This window comes from Pinus tabuliformis, chromosome 3_2, assembly GCF_031772625.1.
Source record: "Pinus tabuliformis cultivar Carrire ecotype Pingquan chromosome 3_2, CPIR1, whole genome shotgun sequence".
NCBI lineage: Eukaryota > Viridiplantae > Streptophyta > Pinopsida > Pinales > Pinaceae > Pinus > Pinus tabuliformis.
Window position 1 is genome coordinate 36,745,518 of NC_142302.1, and position 9,097 is coordinate 36,754,614.

The 9,097-nt window shown below is 42.3% G+C and overlaps 1 pseudogene; it reads right to left on the reverse strand.

The window, feature by feature from the left end:
• Positions 1-564: 564 nt before the first annotated feature.
• On the reverse strand, positions 565-3,106 carry LOC149179696 (UBP1-associated protein 2C-like; annotated as a pseudogene).
• Positions 3,107-9,097: the final 5,991 nt, after the last annotated feature.

Genomic DNA, 9,097 nt, shown 5'->3' on the forward strand with positions numbered 1-9,097 from the left:
AATATTGCAAGAGAAACCAAGATAGCTTCATTGCATGTAACAGATTAGAAATCAAGCTACACTTTCATTTGCAGCCAATCCCCTTCTCAGACCACCGAGCATGACCTGTTGCCAAACCGGCCAACTTAATCATAATGAATTAATCCTTTTTTTCTACATTAATATATACATTTTCTCCCAACCTGCCACCACAACTAAGGGACAAACTCGGCCCACAAACTCTGCCAACAGCCTCTGTAAACTCAGCTCCTCAGGTACAACACTTCGACCAGCAAGGAGGATCCACTCAAATCTTCAAATGTGACACTCTTAGTCAAGAATACAAGAGAATCTTGACCTCTGTTTTCTAAGATGAACTCGCCCAACCATAATAGAAGATTCAACCCCCTTCTTAGCAGATTTGACCCCTTTAATAAATGGTAGACTTAGCTCTCAAAATATGGCTTGGAAAATAGACCCCATCTCAATAAACTCGAACCACACTCGGCTTGGTAGCTCAGCTTGTAATCAATCACTTTTCCTTCACGTTGACCCCTTGAGTCCAAGCGATGTCGCATATCCAAGTGATTTTTTGGCTTTTCATTAGTAAGTGCAGCCTCCAGCTCCACAGCAACTGCTTTACAAGCTGCACATTTATCATCTACGACGGAAATGGGGCGTGCAATGCAGATGAGAAGCATGAACAACATCTCCATTGACCTGGATCTACCCATCTCTTTGCCCTGCAATCTGCTTTTGCACCGCTTGAAGCCCTTGAACAAACTTAACAGATTCCAGTGATTTTTAAACTATTTGCTGCATAGACATGAATAGCATCCTATAGCATTGTAATTCCTCATTAGATTGTAGAATGACTAGTATGCCAATAAAGGAAGACTACCAATTAAACAACAACAAAATAAAAATGACATTTTAAATCAATCTTCTGTTTGAAAGCTCGTATTTTGGACCTAGACTAAGAAAGATAGATTCAGACCTGGAAACTCGCTTGTTTAGTTCAAGTTCTAGAACATTAATTACAGTGGAGTATTAAAATCATGAACTTGGTACAATTACATAGCCAATAAATATGATTTACAATGTTATAGCACGAGGCCAATGTTAATTTTTGACCCTTTTACAGTCCAAAATGCAGTTTTTCAGATTTGGTTTACAATTACAATAGGCAGTCTTGGTAACACTACACATACTCAACTGAATTGTGCACATCTTTTTGACTGAAGATTGCACAAGGCCTCAGGTGGGAATGCATCAAATGATGCCTCCATCCAAACGATTGCCTTTTTAATTCAGAACGTGGTGACTGTTATATAATCCATCAAAAAAATTAGAGCCCCGATATGAAATAATAGGAATAACTTACAAAGTTCCTTGTATAAGGGTAACAAAGTTACGTGTGAGAAATTAGAGGATACACTTGACATATGAAGCACGCACTAAGCAGTGATATTCATGACATCCCAATTAAATGATCCTGTCGTCCAGAGTACAAATTGCCTGGATGCAGAGATTTAAGACCTTGCAATCATCCTGTAGTGTATATTACAACTTAAAGTGAACGCTGAAAATAAGTATCAACTGTATCAATTTCGAACAGGTTGGAAAATTCCCTTTTGTGCATCATAAAACCACTTGCATAGGAAGATCGGCTGAAATGCAGTAATCCCATGCCCTCCATAACCACCCATCCCCAAAGATGTAGGGACTTGGCCTGACCCACCATGCATACCTCCATGAGAAGAGAGACCCAGGTTCATAGAAGACGATGGGATGATTCATGGAACCACCAGGAATCCCACTAGGGTTCGGGTGGCCTCCGAGACCAGATAAAGCAGAATTTCCTAACCCATGATGATTCAAACCCTGATGTGCGGCTAGTCCTGTTGGATTCAAACCCTGGTTAACCTCGAGCGTCGGATTCACAAAACCATGCCCCATACCACCATACTGCATTCCAGGGTTCGAAGGTATTACATTTCCGGGCTGGTTCAAGCCATTGATATCGGACCCATCTGGTTCCCCGGGAACATTAATGCCGTCGGGCTTCGGCTTCTGCCCTTCGCCGGCCAACTTACAGAACATCTGATGCCCATCGATAGTCTTCATGGGCTCCTCCAACGCACGCTTGGTTGCGTCCACCGACTTGAAAATAAAAAGCGCAAAACCCCTTGACCTGCCCGACTGCTTATCAAACCCTAGTGGCCCCTCTTCGATCTCTCCATACTGAGGAAAAAAAAGGGCTCAGCAGGCGATCTGCCGCCATGTCCATGGGAACATTCCCAACATAGATTTTCCAGGCAGAGACATCAACCGCCGGCTAGGAAGGCTGTGAACCAGCAGAGGCCAACTGACTGATGGTCATGCGGCCATCGATCTTCTTGCTGGGCTCCTTTAGGGCATTAAGAGCATCGTCCATGTGCTTGAAAGTAACGAATCTGTAACCCTTACTCTTACCGGTGTTCTTGTCCATAATAACGACGCCTTCCTCCAGCTCCCCGAACTGGGGAAAGAGGGCCTTGAGAGACTCTGTATTTGTATCCCAGCCAAGGCCACAGACAAACAACTTTCTCTGCGCAGGATCCTTGTCCGCGATGGTGCGCACTTGCTCCAATACGTCCAAGTGCTGCGTCGTCGCTTCCTGCAGAATATCCAATAGTTGCTCTCGAGTGAAGGGTTCCAACATTTTCCGAGCATCTTCCACGGCTATATCGACCACGCCATCTTCAGAGAAATGGTAGCAAGCAAGCAAGCAACACGAACAACCTATTCGAATGTGTGTTGTTGGATGCATCTGAAACCCACACCTTTCAATGGAATTTAGTGGGTGCCAGTGACGCGTGCCAATACACCACGCCATCTTCACACAACTTGCGAAATGTGAGCAAGCCAGCATTATGAACACCCTTCGAATCTGCAGGTCCTGAAAATTAGACACGGATTGACAAATGGCATCTTTATCATGTGGAACTAATGCCTTTGGAAATACGCACCCTTACTTGTTTAATGAAGTATTTTCAATTTTTTTAATGTCATCCCATAAACTCTGGAAAGCCCTATTTATCACTTCTTACCAACCTCTAAAACCTCTCCCACGATCTTTGGTAACATTGGCATTAATACACTTTTGGCGCGGAGTACAGTATTGGGTTTTTGTCTGCAGGGTTCTGTGATCAGGGGAACCTAGTTGTGTGCAATTTTTTGGTAAGCAATGAAGTTTGGAAGTGGAGAACGGATGAAGGTCTTGGAAGAGTTCCTGCAGTAGGTGGGAGGCTTCGGTGTTATCGATGGAGGCCTCGCCACGCAGTTAGAGTCCCATGGTGCTGATCTCAATGATCCTTTATGGAGCGACATGTGTTTGATTGAATCTCCTCATCTCATCCAGGAGGTAATTTTGCGCTTATTGGGGTCTTCAATATAATGGGTTGCTTTAATTTTATACATTTTAAGTCCAGTTGGGTGCACTTCTATGTCCAAACATGGTATAGCATTGAATGACACATCCCATGCATTACAATTTGAAATGTTCAATTTTTTCAATTTTTATATTTAGTCTTGCAGACATCAATGGGAGAATGACCAATGATCTTATAGTAATTAAAAAAGTGGAGGAGCCAACCAGTCATTAGTTAGATTGAAGGGCAAGAAATAATCACCTAACAATGCAAACATTTAGTGTTGTATATGTTGGCATATGCACCGTTGAATGTTGCGGTGCTGCATTGACCATTAGATGCTGCAGTTCTCGGTGGATATTGTTTGCCACGTTTAAGTACTAAATAGAAGAAGCTTGATTGATCTTTTGCTTGTTCTTTGGCATCATCAAGCATGCCAGCATCAGTGTCACTGTTTGACTCATCTGTATCTTCAAAGATGCTCAATTACACCCCACCTAATCCCAACTGCAACGCTGCACCCACCTCTTCATTTATCTGTGAGGCATCTTCTGGACTGACATACGATCTTGTTGCTGGCCCCTTCAGATATATAGGTGATATTCCATAGCGATGTCAGGTTCTGTGAACTACAAATAGCTTCCTCGCTCTTCTATAGTAAAGCATGTTCCCATGTTTTAATGAGTAGTGATGTCAGGTTCTGTGAACTACAAATAGCTCCTTCGCTCTCCTAAGCGAAGCCTGTTCCCATCGGTCGCAAAGGAACTGACAACCCGAGATAGTAGTTAACGACAAAATAACGAAGCTCTGGAAACCCATCCCTTTGCAGCCTCCACGAACCTATCAGGTTCTCCTAAGCTATGGGAAATCAATCCTCTATATAATCATCAAAGGCACTCTCCCAAGCCTCTCCACACACCATTATAGGATTAAGCGTATAGACAGCCATGTGAAATGGTGTGTGCATGTGGTCCTAACTCCTCTAAATGATGGGTTGATAATGTTATTTGTAGAACTCAGCATAAGGTGCCTCTCATGAATGGTATCTCTATCTTATTCCGATATGGTCTCGTAAATCTCCCCAAAACTAGGAGAATCTGCGTTTGCGTAATAAATGCCTTTTCTAATATGGTAGAGTGTTACTCACCACTACAATCTGCTCACTAATCATCATTTAACACCCTTTGTGTCACACTCTGCCCCTTCAATGTTAGAACATATAAATCTTATAAAAATAAAAAAAAAAACTTCATGAGTTCCATAAGTCACACTTGATGAAGGATTTATATATAAAAAGATATAAAGCTTTGTGAATGGCATTCATCTCCCTAGCCTTTTGGCATCATGTTATTACATTAGTTGCTTTATTAGTCTAATCCATATCATTTTTTTTTCACAATATTGAATAAAGAGTTATTCCTTTCTAAATCAAGGTTGAGTGCTAGATGGTGTTTGTTAACCCTCACCAAGCATGTTGCACATGGAGTATTGATGTTTTTTTTTTTGCATATCTTGTTACCAAAGAGCACTTATATAAGAGACTATCAGTTAACATCTTTATACTAAGCTTGCAAATGTAGGATTATTTGATGGAGCTTAATGCTTTTATTGAGGGAACTCATGGTTTGTGCTTACAATCTCCTTGACACTTCCCTCATGACATTGTTGATCATCTCTGGTGAGTGCTGAGGTGTCTTAAAGAAAGCTGTTTTTATGTGCACTTACCTAGTGTCGTTGTCCACGAAATCACATAACCATGGGGGTTTGTTACTATGATTTATTATTGATATCCCATGTTAGATAATGCACATTATGTCCTTGGTTGGCGTCATCATTTCTTGTTTGGAGGCTTGCATCTAGCACATATGGTGTTTGAAATGTGATTGAGGGCCTTGCATAACATTGCTCAAACATTTGATTTACCCTTAGCACATTTATGATGAGGGATATCCATCAACTAAGAGTTTCCTTAAGTATTGTTGGTTAATTATTGCTCCTTGACATAGTGAATTAGTTGTTGGGCATGTTTGCATGTGTTCATAGGGTTTCACTTGGATTATTGTTTCATGATTTTGATTGGTGAACCTTGAAGTAGTACACCCACCCTTTGTTGCATAATTGATGTCCCTTTTGGTGGATGTCTTGATGACATGGAAATGTGATTGTGGTTTGTTAGAAGAATTCCAATGGATATTTATAGTTTGGCTATGATGTGGCATGTTGTGAGTAGTTATTTTCTTGATAGAGGAAATCACTCCCCTTACTTGGCATCTTCTCATGCATTTGGAGGCATTCAGACCTTTGCTTGGGTGGTCTTCTACATTGACACCCATGGTTTTGGTCACTTGGTATGTTATTTCACATTGTATCATATAGCTTCTCTTGGTTTGGGAAGATCCTTTATTACTATATTGGAGAGTGTCCTAGCCTCATTACACAATCTCTTAGGGTGAACTATTTATCATATTCCTTAGAGGAGAGGTGTCGATACATGTGCATTTAACCACTTTGGCACATTGATTGAGGATGCCCCACTTCTTTGAGGAGGTTATAACAACTTTATGGACAATGTTAGGGTCCCACCCTAACCCCCTTATTTATGTAATAAGATCGAGTCATAGTTATAGTTAAGTAAAGAGTCAATAAAGCCCATATTAATAATTGTAAGTGGTTAACCCGCATTTAATGACGGGACCACAGTTAGTTGCAAATGGGCCATGGTATTAGATAGATGGTATTAATAAGAACCATGGTATTGCCCCATGGCATTGCATGTATAAATCCTATATAAAGGATAGAGACTCCCTTCGAGGAGCATGGTGTCTTATTTTGTAATCGAGCTCAGCTCTATTGGAGGTTGCCCCCTCAAAGAGGCAAGTGAACGTTGCTTTTTGAATAATAAAATACTTGCTGTTATTGCTCATTGTTCTATGTTTTGGGTCTATTTCTTCGCATATTTGGTATTTTGGTATCGTCTTGCAGGTTAAGAGCATAACAAGTGGTATCAGAGCACTTTCGAGGGCGAGTGGGATCTCCAATTTTTAGCAAAAAAAAAAAATTGGCTAGAGATGTGTTCCGACGTCTTTAAATCACGGGATCTGTGGTTGAGCGCATAAACCTGCGGATTTGGGACGACATGCACGCACGAAATACAAGAGGTGGTCACGCTTGTTGGACTCCCTTGTAACCCTTGTGGGTACCCCTTCAAGTAGTAGCGCATTAGACAGAACCGCGCACGGATTGTCTTCCAAGTACCCTCTTGGTATATCGAAGCCCCCTAGCTCCCTTGATAACCTCGCCATAGATAAACCGTCGACCGTATTGCTGCTACAATACACCGAGAACAGCACTCAGAGAGATTACTCGCGCATACGATAGGGTAGTCGGGTTGTACGACTAAGGGTACGATTGATCCTCCTTGGTTAGTGCCCTGAAAAATTGGGCCGAGTACTACTATCAGACCCTTATGTATATTGTGATCTGTAGCACCTAACACTCCTGGAGACCATAGTTCCCTGATCCATCTCTGAATCACACATAATCTTTGCTAAATCAGATCTCGCAAGTGGGGTTTTTTTCGCGGCAGCAGCAATCAGTTCAGCCATTCAGATCTATCAGATCAGCCATTTAGATCTCTCATATCCGCAATAGTAATCAGTTCCACCGTTCAGATCTCTCAGATCCACCATCCAGATCTGAGTAGTTGTGTGGGTTCCTATACCTGGGCGTGATTTTCACAGGACTTTTGGCAGCATTGACATTTTTGAGATTCAGCTACTGCAGTATTCCTAAGGAAGGAGTAAAACTCCGTTCGAGAAAAAAAAAAGTTTCGAGACCCCCGGGGCACTTATTAGTGACTTAGCCCATAAGAATTAGGACGACGAGATGAGCAAGGTGGTACCATTCAATTGTTAGTGCCAAAAAATTCGGGCAGTCCCAAATTTCAAACAAATCGCCTCGATGCATGGTACAAACTAGAGCTCAAGCAATGGCGAACGAGAGGATGGAAAGCCTTGAAATAGCCTTGAAAGACGTAGTGTTGCAGCTGAAGGAATTAAATGCAACACTCTCTAAGGGCAAGGCAGAGGCACGCGAGGAGGCATATATTAGCACTGAACACAGTGAGGGTGAGTCTAGCCAGTCTCTTCACCTCTTTGGCACCCACCAACAATCCCATCCGCGACCACCCAAGCTGGACATGTATAAATTTGATGGCTCTCACCCGGCCGCATGGATAGCACAAATGGAGCAATATTTCAATATGAATTACATCCTGGATAATGCCACTCAACTTAGTGTGGGTATCATGTACTTAAACAATGAAAGATGGCAATGGTGGCAATGGCATCAACGTTGCTATGGAAGGCCCTTGACTTGGGAGACATTCAAAAAAGCTCTTATGGATCGCTTTGACCATGAATCTGCTTTTTTGGGTCGTCTCACTAAGCTCCGACAAACAGGAACAGTGGATGAATATATTACAGTCTTTGAAGCCTTAGCTTTTTGCACTAGAGATCTACAAGATGAGTTCTACATGGAATGTTTTGTCAGTGGTCTTAAAGAAGCCATACAAGCCCACATCTGACTGCACCACCCTAGCTCATGGATACAGGCTTGTAGGATAGCTCGTGAAGTAGAATGTGTGTTAGTGGCCCAGTCCAATCGCCCACATTTCATCGCCAAGGGTCGCCCCCCACAGTCTCAAAGCACTACCCAAACACTCAAGGTTCAAAAGGTGTCCCCTGCAAAAATGGCAGAAAGAAAAAAGCAAGGATTATGTTACTACTGTGATGAAAAATACTCCCTCGGGCATAAATACAAGGAACCCAAATTCTTTCAAATAGATGCTACTGATCACAGTTCATCGGAGGAAGCCCCACCACTTGAGGAACCAGAGGAGGAAGAAGAGGATAACCAGAAGGACAATGTACCTGAAGAACCAGTTATCTCGCTGCATGCTTTGGCAGGGATTTCTTCGCCTCAAACTCCCAAAATTAGAGGTTTTATTAAGCATCACCCAGTAGTAGTCTTGATTGATAGTGGAAGTACACATGATTTTATCCATCAAAGAGTCGCGGAAGTAGTGCATTGTTTTGTACGAGCAGTTTCTAACCTCCAGGTCCAAATTGCTAATGGGGGAACAATGAAATGTGAAGGCCGTTGTGAAAATGTCAAACTTCAAATGGGGGATTATCAATTAAAGACCCACATGTTTTCCATACACATGGGAGGGTGCGACATTGTCCTAGGTGCTAAATGGCTTCGCACACTTGGCCTGATCACAATGGATTTCCAGGAGTTATATATGAGCTTTAAGCAGAACAACCACACACATACCCTCCGCAGACTCTAGGCGGGAGCTCCCTCTATCATCAGCTCACATCGGATGGAAAAATTGTTAAAAAGGGGCACCATGGAGTTATAGCTCAATTTAATGCCATCCAGGCCTTCGAACCCAATTCTCTTCAGATTCATCTTGAGATGCAACAGATCTTAAATAACCATCTGCCAGTCTTTGACAAGCCTCATGAGCTTCCACCCTCGAGAGGGGAACATGATCATAGCATCACTTTGGTCCCAGGGGCCCAACCACCAAATGTGTGCCCATATAGATATCTATTCGCCCAAAAGAATGAAATAGAAAAAATAATCAAGGAACTTTTGGAAGCAGGCGTCATTCATCCCAGCATTAGTCCTTATTCATC